This window comes from Micrasema longulum, unplaced genomic scaffold (genome assembly GCF_059751315.1).
Source record: "Micrasema longulum isolate JH-2025_06_02 unplaced genomic scaffold, ASM5975131v1 h1tg001177l, whole genome shotgun sequence".
Classification (NCBI taxonomy): Eukaryota; Metazoa; Arthropoda; class Insecta; order Trichoptera; family Brachycentridae; genus Micrasema; species Micrasema longulum.
Genome location: NW_028278364.1, coordinates 30,058 through 42,340, shown reverse-complemented (window position 1 = coordinate 42,340; position 12,283 = coordinate 30,058).

The window sequence follows — 12,283 nt, the reverse complement described above, 5'->3', positions numbered from 1 at the left end:
ATTCTACATAAACCTAATAATTATAGTGCACGAATAATAAAAGAGGCAATTGAAATACACAGACATCCAGATAATATAAACAATGACGACGGGCTTAAATTAAATTCAACATGGTTCCCAGCACTACATATGACAAAAACGAATAGATATGTGCCTACTGCCGGCTGCGACACAGTACAAATTACTAGTACATAAACATAATTATTCTTTCCTACAAAACTAGAAATGTGCCTACTGCTGACTGTGACACGGTACAAATTACTAGTACATAAACACATACATTTCTTTATAAAACACACAGTTTTCCCTGAAGATGGCTCCTGCAATGGTAGCCGAAACGTCGGATCAAATCCAACATACACGGTATTACCCAAAAAAGATACATAATTTTGAGAGATTTGTTTACAATATTATCAATGTGTTCACGATAGGAGAGTTTACTATCTAAAGTAATGCCAAGATCCTTTATTGACGAAACCATTGAAAGGGAAGTATTTTTTAGTTTGTGGTTGAATTGTATAGGTTTTTTTCTACTGATCAATTTATATTTATGTGGGTGCGGTTGATTTGTTTCATGGCGAATTATTTACTTAGTGATGAAACATTGCTATAAATCTTGTACTGGGCTGGAGATATGATTGTGACCTAGAGCTGAATATTTCTGATAGCTTAAAATATTACAATAATAATTCTTCATCTGATGTATCTATATTTTTACTCCCATCCCTGACCTACAATAAACTTTATTTGAAACTCCATTTGCTTATCACATAATGGTGAAGCGGAGTTATAAAAAGTATGAATTGGTGACAAATTGTCGGACGTGTAGTTTATTACACATTATTTGAGACATAAGTCGTAACTCCATGGGACTAAAAGCTCTGTGTTGAAATGGGACGAGCAATTAGTTAACACAGACACATGAGGTCACCACAAATATAAGATCAAAAACACCAAAAATAATTTTCAAAAACATTTAACCCTCTTGCGAGTATGTTAAGACTCTATAACAAAATGGAAAAAAAAGTTAACATTGACATTTATCATGATGGAGCAAATGGTTATAAAAAAAAAAAAATAAAACATTACAATGTATCTTAAATCAAATGCCTAATCCTTATTTTTGTGTATGTAAATTAATTTTAGTCTATTTTATTATATCTTATATGTTTGTAATTTCTCTTTTCTTTTCTTTTAAAAAAAAAAATCTTTCTTTATTTTTACCTTTCTCTAAACTTAATCTTTATTATTACTTAAATTGAGTTTACACTCTTATTTTATATAATTTATGAAAGATGGTGGAGTTCTATAATTGAGAATATATGTAAAGAACGTTTGTTATGCTTACTTTAAAAATGTATGTATTTTAAGTATTCTTGTTGAACTTCCAAATAAATAAAAAAAATATATTTAAGGGTGGGTCAATAATTTTTTTTTTCCGAATTTCGAAATGAAATGCATCCAAAAAGTTGCCCTTTCGATTATTCACAATGCAAAAAATATCAAAAAAATTATTTAATACTAATTTTGGCCCTCAACCAGAGCTTGAAGTTTTCGAAAAAGTCAGAATTTTGCGCTAAAGCTGCTGTCATTTTGTGTTTAAGTAGGAAAGTCAGTCTAATCGAACAGGCATTTGTCCATATAGGAACCGATTTCAACATTAGGCATACTAATATTTCTGGCTTGCCGACCCTTCATATACTGAGCCTACTCATAGTACAAGCAGAATTTGCCAGAGTGTTTTTTGTGCCATTTTTGTAACAATGTATGTAAAACTAATAAATAAATAAATAAAAATCAAATTCTATAACATTATATGCACATGCATTAAACCTTACTAAATAAGCATCTAAGGGCATAAGTTGCAATTGTTATAATGAGCCATTGTTTTCGTCAATATAAGTCAAGCGCTCAACGGAATCAGTTCCGCGGAGTATAAACTTTTTGCATTTCGGTAGTTTTAAAACGTGTTCGAATTTGTAATGTGATTAAGTTAACAACAAAATAATTTTATCAATAAAGATAATCAACAAAATGTTCAGACAGTTATAAACTTCAAACCTCGGTTGAGAACCAAAAGAGTAGTATGGAATATTTTTTTTAATAATTTTTACGTTCAATGTGATCCAAAAAGCATTTTTTTAGACCCCTTTCACTTTGATGAAAATAGTTGTATCCTAGAGAGCTTAATACGCTATTCCAAAATATTGAACACTCTCGGTGCGACAAATGAGAGATGTCTCTGAGCAATTTGGTCAATATGAGTCCTACAGGTCACATCGAACTAGGGAGCAGTAAAAAATTCTGACGGTATTAATATTTTTAAAGTCCGTCGTCATTATATTAATAAAACCAACAAGACTGAGAGATTTGTTTAATAATATTATCAACGTGTTTACGATATGAGAGTTTACTATCTAAAGTAATGCCGAGATCTATTGAAGAATGCTTTAGTTTGTGGTCGAAATGTAAAGGTTTTTTTTCATCGTGAGAAAGATATTATTTTACATTGTTAAGTTGAAGAAGTTGTCATCTTGACGACCTTATCTCCCTTAGTTCTAGATCTACTACTTCCTCCATTCTTGATAGCGTTTTATACATTTATTTTATTTGTGTGGAAAAGGGTGTTTATCTCATATATTATTACCATAAAACAACAGAGATGGAAGAAATTTTAGAGAAGGAAATATGGAAGTCTAAGCATTTACAGGGCTTATGACCTGTCATTGGCTAGTTTAAGTGACTACTATTGACTCACTGTGTAACATTCACCATTCTGCTTAAACATCCACATTTAATGTTTCACGTTCCACATTCATGTTTAAACATCCACATTTTGCCAACTGTCATCTGTTGACTTTTGTGAAGAAAAAGAACTGAAACCTTTATCATGTGGGTGAAATTCATCCCGCTGAACCAATTAACCTACTAGGTAACGCCTAAAAACAATTTTTCAATTTTTTTAACCATACCAGTTATTTAATTTAACAATATTTTTAGTTCCTCCCTAGGAAGTTATTTAGATCTACATTTGTTGCAACAGAGAGGGAAAACATTTTTGAGAAGGGAATATCGAAGTTTAGGCATTTACAGGGCTTATTACATACCATTGGGGGGTAACTTGCTTCGTAAATACGTACTTTAAAAAATATATATTCAGGGTGTTCTTTAACCCTGTCACATCCGAAACCACGATGATCAGTATGAGCAATGGCATATTAAAATACATTTTAGAACGATTAAAATAAAATATTCGAAAAAACAAATGGTTGCTTACTTCTGCAGGGGAGAAACAAGGAGGGGGGAGGGAGAGTCTTATACACCGCTAACCGCGCCTCCGCGCCCCCCTCGCTCCTCCCCTGCAGAAGTAAGCAACCATTTGTTCTTTTTAATATTTAATTTTTACAAATTTTCTACGTTCTAAATATTTTTTTAAATATGCCAATATGTCTTCTTGCCTATACTGATCATCGTGGTTTCGGATGTGACAGGGTTTAAAGAACACTCTGTATATATGTTTAAGTCCTGAATTGAGTTGTATTAACTCCTGGGAATACTTTGTATTATATAATTTATTAATAAATAAAATAGAAAAACAGAAATTTTAGTTTTTTATGCTATACCTCTAATAGAAGGTTTTTTTTATAATACTTTTATAATATTTTTTATAATGCGCCTTTAAATTTTAGTTTTAAAATTTATTATTTTGGCCATAACCGATCATTAAAATATTAATCGGTAACCTACAATTATTGAGAGTAATTTTATTTATTTAACACTTTAGATACATATAAGGGCGGGTATATTGCCTTAAGGCAATTTTTTCCTATCTACCCAAGCCGTTCAGTTGAGCAAATTACAAATATATGGATATATTTTAGGTAATTATGCAAAATTTTCTAATTTTATACAAAAAACTAAAACCAAAAACTAACAAAAAAAATTAGAGAGGAGAGGTGATGGGAAGGAAAGAAAAAGGAGAAAGAAACAACTTAAACATTTAGATAGTGACATTTTACGTAAGTGACAATTTTAAAGTATTTATACGTATTAATTAGAAATAACTATTCATGTTTATTACCTATATACAATAAACTGTTGTTTAGATTGTGGTAGAGCATGACATTTTAAGTTTACTATTATTAGTCCTGATAATGGGTTAGAGAGAACAAAATTTAGACTTAATTCATGATAAACTTTAAAGAACGTCTAAAACTTACTATCCTCATAATAATATTAACAATAATAAATACTATTAATATATTGACATTTCTTGGTTGAACTGCATTATAATAAAAAAAATACTTTATTGTTTTATTCCATTTTTTTCATTTTTTTTAGAGAATCACTTAATTACCCCCCGGGCCCGGAGACATAGCTGTCGATGGAACTACCAACCAGCGGCCCCTGTTATAGTTTTAATTAAATTTAAATATATGTAATTCAATAACATTTTCATTGTAAAACTTCATAAAATTATAAATATTACACCAGTTTTTATTATATACATTCAAACAAAACTTGTATTCTTATAATTGTTATTACCTTGTACTAAAATGATTTTTATTTAAATTCTTTTATTTACATAATTATATAAAATCGTGATTTACAACCCCTGCTTGCACTTGTATATAACAAAGAAATTTGTTTAGTCTCCCACCAGTCTGACAATGTCGGTCAAGACGAAACCCGGTCACTGGTAAAACATTTATAAATATATATATATATATATAAATAAAAGTGGAATAAAACTATTAAGTATTTTTATTATTATAATTAAAAATACTATTTATAATGTTTACACCTATATATTTGGCCTCGTGTGACTATATATAATCATTATGAAACCAATTTGTAAAGTTTCTATATAGTCGACCTCGTGGTGTGGTTGTCAGCGCGTTTGTGTACCATGCAAGAGGTCTCGGGTTCGATTCCCGACGTGGTTCACCTGAAGTATTTATTTAAAAAGGTGTTTTAACACTAGAATATTTCATAGTTCGTGGACTGGTACCTGAAGCTTAAGCCTGATCATTTTGCCTTCATGCAACAAAAATGATCAAGATACACCGCGATTGGTGTACCAATGCAGTGCCTAATGCACCATTATGTGCGGAAAGGGAACGACGATGACGATAATACAATATATTCTTTGGCCATCACAATGCTTTAATAACGCAACAAATTATGATTTCAAATCGTATGTATTCGACCTTTAAAATAGTGTATTGGTCATTTGTTTTTTCCGCCTCTGCAAAGTTAAAATTGGTAAAAGCTTTATCATACATTGCATTGGGTCAAGGGTTTGAGTCGTGACTGGGACATCATTTTAAAAAGTTATAAATATTTGCATATTACAACAGAGAAGAAAAACTCTTTGAATAGCGAAATATAGAAGTCTAGGCATCCACAGGGCTTATGACCTGTCATCGGCTGGTTTAAGTGGCCACTTTACACTTTGTGTAACATTCACTATTATGCCCGTATTTGAACATCTTTATTCCTTCGATTCTTCCGTCTGTTGTAATTTGTGAAGTTAAAGAACTGAAACCTTTATTGTGGCGTGTGAGATTCAAATGATTGATTTATTTCACCTACATACAAGGCAACGCCTGAAAATATTTATCATTTTTTACACTTCTTCTTGGACCAGGTGTATTTATCAGCAATGTTTTGAGTTTGTCCAAATGTTTGTAAATAATGTATGTTTTTGGCTAATTATTATTATTATGGATAACTTATATAGCGCCATTTTCGTAATATAATACCTCAAGGGCGCTTTACAAAGTGATTATATAAAGATATAAATTTAATTTTAACTTTTTAATTTAAGAAAAATAATGTACTTTGTCACCACGCGCTAAGAATTTATCAAATGATTTAGAGAACAAGTGGGTTTTAAGTTTCTTCCGAAACATCACTTTACTCTCACAGTTTCGCACCTCTGCTGGGAGAGCATTCCATGCCGTAGGACCTGCAACCGCAAATGCACGTTTGCCGAATTTAGTGCGCTGTTTGCGTAGAAGTATAATTACTTTTCCTTTCGACGTAGATGTATTACCAAGAATAGTAAAAGCCATAATAAATTTAATTGAAAAATAAAAAAAATATTTGATTAAAAAGTTAATGCTCTCAATATAAAAAATTTTTTTTTTTTTTCAGGAATTTTTTTTTAGCACGTTATTAAAAATGACGGTATCTAATAGAAAATCTACACTAGTTTATTTATTTACGGACTTATTTAGTCCATTAAACGATAGTAAATACATTTCTTTAGTATAAATAGGTACAATTGACAAATAATACAACCAAAGAAATCTAAAGCCAGGACAAGTATTTACTACCTTAAAACAAGATCTGGTCTATCTTAATGATTAATACTAATAATAATAAATCTTTACTAACTAACTAACTAAGTTTGTCTACCATGCAAGAGGTCTCGGGTTCGATTCCCGACATGGTTGATATGAAATATTTATTTAAAAGGGTGTTTTCACACTAGAATATTCCATAGTCCCTAGACTGGTACCTGAAGCATAAGACTGATCATCTTACCTTTATGAGACAAAAATGATCAAGATACGCTGTGATTGATGTGTAAAAAATTCATTAAAAAAACATATAGGTCTCCTGCAAAACTATTTACAAAGCAATTATTGAACCACACGTTAACTACTGTAGTAGCATTTTATTTTTATCAAACAAAGAAAACATAGATAAACTAACTGTATTACAAAATAAAGCGTTTAGAATCATTTTGAAAAAAACAGATATACGAGGGTAAAGTCGATGGTAAATGAAATGAAATTGTTAACATATAAACAAAGAATATTTTACAATACAATGATATTTGTTCATAAAATTATAAACTCTAATAAAAAAACAGAATTTTGGAAAAAAATTGATCGGAACCAGCATGAACACGATCACAATACTAGAGAAAAGAACAAAATTAGACTTCCATATAGGAAAAAGGCAAAGTCACAAAATTCAATTTTATTTAAAGCAATTAAAAAGTATTACGAAATGGAAAAAAATATTTATGAAGAAAAAAACATATCAAAATTTTAAATAATGGTCAAGACATATGTGATAAACAATTTATAAATTAAATATATTTGCAATGTTATTATTAGAACACACATAACAATATGTATGATATGTGTGCCCTACTTTAAGATTTAAATAAATAAAATAAATATTTATTTTTTTTTGTTAAGAAAATACAAACAGTTAAAACATTATGGAAGATAGTTAAAATCTAGAAAGACTTGCACCAAAAAAGTCCAGATGTTGTCTCGAGTTTACAATGCGACACAATCGGGACATTGGTGCCTGCAAGCTGCAAGCCATAGTTTGAGCTGTGCTGATCGAGGAACAGCACATTATTATTTCGCAACAGGTGGATCGGAATATTGAATGCCACTTGTTCCAGTAACGATGGTACATTAATTAAGCAATTTAGTAAAAGTTAAGCCATTTATCTTTTGTCACTAAAATAATCTGAATAGCGTCTCTCACATTTAGCAAACGATGCCACGATTGCAGATTTGATCCAAAAATGGCCAGTCCGCCAGAGTGTGTCCCAGGCCTCAGCTAGCCAGATTTGGTGCCTTAACCAGAACAAGATTTCCAATTATTGAATCAATAAGAAAACCTTAATTCGTCCTCAATTCTACATACTTCAGATCTTAAGGCGTAGGTGCCAGTGAAAGTTATGGAGATGTCAAGGATAGTCATCAAAAGGTCAATTGGATTTGGCAATGCAATCTTTGCACATGGACTCGTTCGTACGACACTTTTACGTACAAGGAGAAATAATTAGAAATGCTTGGCAGGCGTTAATTATTTTCCAAGAAGAAATTCGCCCAGCATCGCCATTTCAAAATGTCTGCGTTTTTGATGAAGCACTTTTTTTAATCTATGCTAAAAAGCTAAGCATTTTGGTTTTTTGTTCGTCAGACTCTCGAGGTTTTTCAGAGTGTTTACGATGTATAGTATAGGCTGTGAAATGACTGAAATGTAAGAATGAAAAGTATTTTATGAGTACATCCAGTCCACAAATATGTAATGAAATAATAATGGAACATTATTATCATTATGAATACCTTATATAGCGTCATTTTCGTTAGCCCTGTAAATGCCAAGACTTCCATATTCCCTTATTTAAGGTATTCACCATCCCTGTTGTAATTTGTTATATAATTGTAACATTTTTCTTTGTAAAGGAAAAATAAGAAACTTGCTGACAAGCCGGTTTTGCGGTTTAGTGGGTTTCATTATTTTTCTTTTTATATTTTCTGTTCATGTTTACCTTCTTAACAAAAATAAAATAAGTACAAATAAATGCACGTACACATGCTCACACTGAAAATAAACCACTACTACCAATGCGTCTACTTCACATCAAAAACAGGACATGCGTGGTTTCGAGTTCGCTGTAATTTGCGACATTAACGCAATACTTGTCATTCCATTCGTGGACATGATTGGCCGTTAGTTGTACAACAATAAACACTTATAATATTGCGAGATTCGAGATTCTGCGAAGCCCCAAAAAAATCGACTGAACTAGACGAACCGTTTGCATTAGTCATGAGAGACGTCATACTGAAATCATTGAATTAACATAACATTATAGGAAAGATTTGGACACACTCAAAACACTGTTGATTTAACTTATAGAAAAACCAAGAAGCTCAATCATTAAAGTGTTTCAAAGCTCCCTTAGTAAGTGCAGTAATTCCACAGAATCTCACTCAAATTAATTTAAAAATTGAATATTTTACCTCATAAATATCAAAAGACAGAATTGGCATACAAAGGAACATTTTAGGGGAACGCGAATTTGAATACCTAGCCTAAACAAAACCTTCAATTAAAAATATGCTCTAAAATACTTGAATCAGTACACCATATAAAATATTTGGGAATAATTATTGATAAATATTTTAAATAGACAGAACACATCGAATATACAACACAAAAAATTAGAAAACTTCCATATCTTTAAGTCAATACTTAACATCTTATCCCTAATTAAACTCAAGAAACTATATTTTATTTTATGTAATTCAATTATAACTTATGACATAATAGGATGGGAGGCACTAATAAATCGATATTAAAACCTCTCGAATCTGCTCAAAAATCTATCATTAAAATTATTTTAAAAGGCCCTTCAGGTACCCCAGCGTCAAGTTATTTGGGGAATTCGAGATCTTAGATATAAGACTATTATATATATTTTTAGAATAATAATGTTTGTGCAAGTAAATTATTCTATCCAATCCCAAAAGGAACACTCCCACACTACCAGAAGTTAAACTAGAGGATGGGTCATGGGGTCTATCGCAAACTCTGAATTCGGTCAAGGGAATTTCAGGTTTCTGGGCCCAAAAATATTCAATATGCTACCCAAAGATTGCAAAACCATGACTTGGATTCAATTTAACAAATTTGTAAAAAATTGGTTACTGGATTTAGGTCGAGAAAAATCGGAAAATTTACTAAAAATACATTCCTAATAAATGAATATTGTATAACTGTTTAGTATATTAACAAGTAGGTAGTAATGTTATTGTTTATTTTTGCATAAAAATGTCTGCCTTAAAACAGGTTGTACCTAGTTAGGCAGACTAGACATGATCCAGAGAAATCTATTACCTAAGTATTTATGTAGTAGATAAAGTGATTGTTATTTTTGTAAATAAACTTTGATTATCATTATTTAGAGTGATAAATAGGTGCGTAGATTTTCACGGCATCTTTAAAGACTGATCTTGTGTAAGTTGGATTTGTGGACACTAGTCACGGGACCACAACCCGATTCTAAACATTTTATTTTGTAAACATGTTCAATTACCGGTTACGGACGAAGATACTTTGAATTTTCATACAAATATACACACTTTCGTACAGAAATATCGATATTAGTTTTTACCGTCTCAGTATATAGATAAAGATAGCCGTTCATAATCGCGGCCCAGGAGCCTTCTTCAAAGTTAGCTGTATTTTTTGTAGAAAAAAAAAATGTGTTTATGTAAAAGTCATTTGTACCGTGTCTCAGTCGGCAGTAGCTATATTCCTTGTCATTTTTGTAATGTGTAGTACCAGGAACCATATTGAGTTTAATTTCAGCCCGTCGTCTCTGTTTATATTAGGCTAAATAAAACTCAAAATGGTTCCCGGTACTACGTACTACAAAAATGACACGGAATGTGCCTACTTAACTGCCGACTGTGACACGGTACAAATTACCAGTACATAAACACATTTTTTTATTTCAACAAAATACACAGTTTACCCTGAAGATACAAATATTAATTTAATACGTTTATGTCCGCCATTAACTGGCTTTAGTAGCCACTTTACGCAATGTGTAACATTTAGCATTCTGCTTGTGTTTTTTTTTTTTTTTAATATACTTGCGTTCTTAGAATTGACCCAAACATTTCAATCTTTGGACCGTTTTTAACGAGTTGTAAATAACTCACTATTAGAAAATTGGAATTACGTTGGGGTAGAGTGGGGTTCGAACCTCAAACCTCTGATCCGCGAGTCCGCAACACTAGCCACTGGTCTTCAGCTCGATTCTACGTATTTGAACGTCTTTATTCCTTCATTTTTTCTACCTGTTGATTTTTAGTCCAGGTGACACTCCTTTTACTGTGACTCGATAAAATTGGGGTAAATAATTTCCTTTAAATTAATGATGCTAGATGCATAATTATGGAACGCATCTTTAGAAGTGCGTTGGAATTAAGAAATTTTTAAAAAATCATGCAATTTGATTCGGCGTTCTCTCTCCCTCTGTCTACCCCTACGGAAAAATGGCGTGGTGGTTAGTTTGTTTATTTATTTATTTATTCATTCAAAATTACACTAGTTTAAATATTAATGAACTTATTAAGGCTTTTTAGGCTATGCCCGTGTCAAGCCACAGTAAAAATACATAGTAAAATTAATTAGATCAAATTATAATGACAGAAAAAAAAGGTAAATGTAATAAATAATAAAATTCCAAAGAATACAATGCAAAAAAGATAATCAGAAATAATTTTTAAAATATAAATTATACAAATTAAAAATCACACATAATCAAATATACAAAATAATGGTATCATTAAAATCAAAATAAACAAAATAAGAGTATCATTGAAATCAACAGAAAAAGAATATATATATATATATAAAAACTTAATTGAAATGATAATTGAGATATGTTTTCTAGAAACTCACTCAATACTATAGTAAGAAATATAAGGACAATAAATCATATGCCAAATAATAGTACGTACTAAATTAAATTATACAAAAAAACATAAAATTATCAAGAAAAAAAGCAAATAAAAGTAAAAGTATGGAAGGAAAGCAGATTTGTAAATTTGTTTTTTATTCTAAATTGATTTTATTACTTTAATAAAAATGAACTAATGGGCATAGAGTTTTGTAAATGATAATACTCGTATCTGACAACGGTCTTCCATATAATTTGCCAAACTCACGGCGAGAGGGCAGTGAAAGCTGAGTTAAATTCAATTAAAATCGCGATATTTGAATTCGAAAAATTGAACATTTCAAAAGAGCAACTTGTATGAATGAAATCAAATGAACGGCGCTCTTCAAAATGTTTTTTTCGGGTATGTGGAAAGAGGGAATTTAGGCACTGTTAATAGTTGTGAAGTTAAAGAGTATTGATATGGGTGAGATTTATCTAAATTAAATATTTCACCTACCCTAGGACAGCGCGCAGCGCCCTAAAATTTTTTCAATGTTTTAACTTCTTCACGTCCAGAACAAAGCTTTTTTTGTAACAATTTTGTACTGTTAAATAATTGATAAAATAAACACCTTTGTTTACATTTGTCCCTATAAAGCAGTTTTTCCAAAGTGGGCGGTAACGCCATTTGCGGGCGCTTAAGGTCTCCAAGAAGCCCCAGAGAAAATCGGGGGGCATTGAGACAGTCTAGGGGGGCGATGGTGGGTTGAAAAAATACTTTCAAAAGGCATATAACAGATACAAATTGGTCCCGGCCAGTATGGCATATTCTCATGATTATATTATGAATGTCTACGCATTTTATTACGTGGGAAAAGAAAAGTTCATAAAAAAACGTTGTAACGTGCGTATCTAGAATTGTGAGAAAAGGTTCGATAAAAACCAACGAATAGAAGTATTTTATAAGCAAAGACGCGGGAAAATTGAATTTAGAACAAGAGCATGAGAAACTTTTACTTTTAAAAAATATAATTGGTGTTTGCTTTTGTAAGCATTGCTAAATAT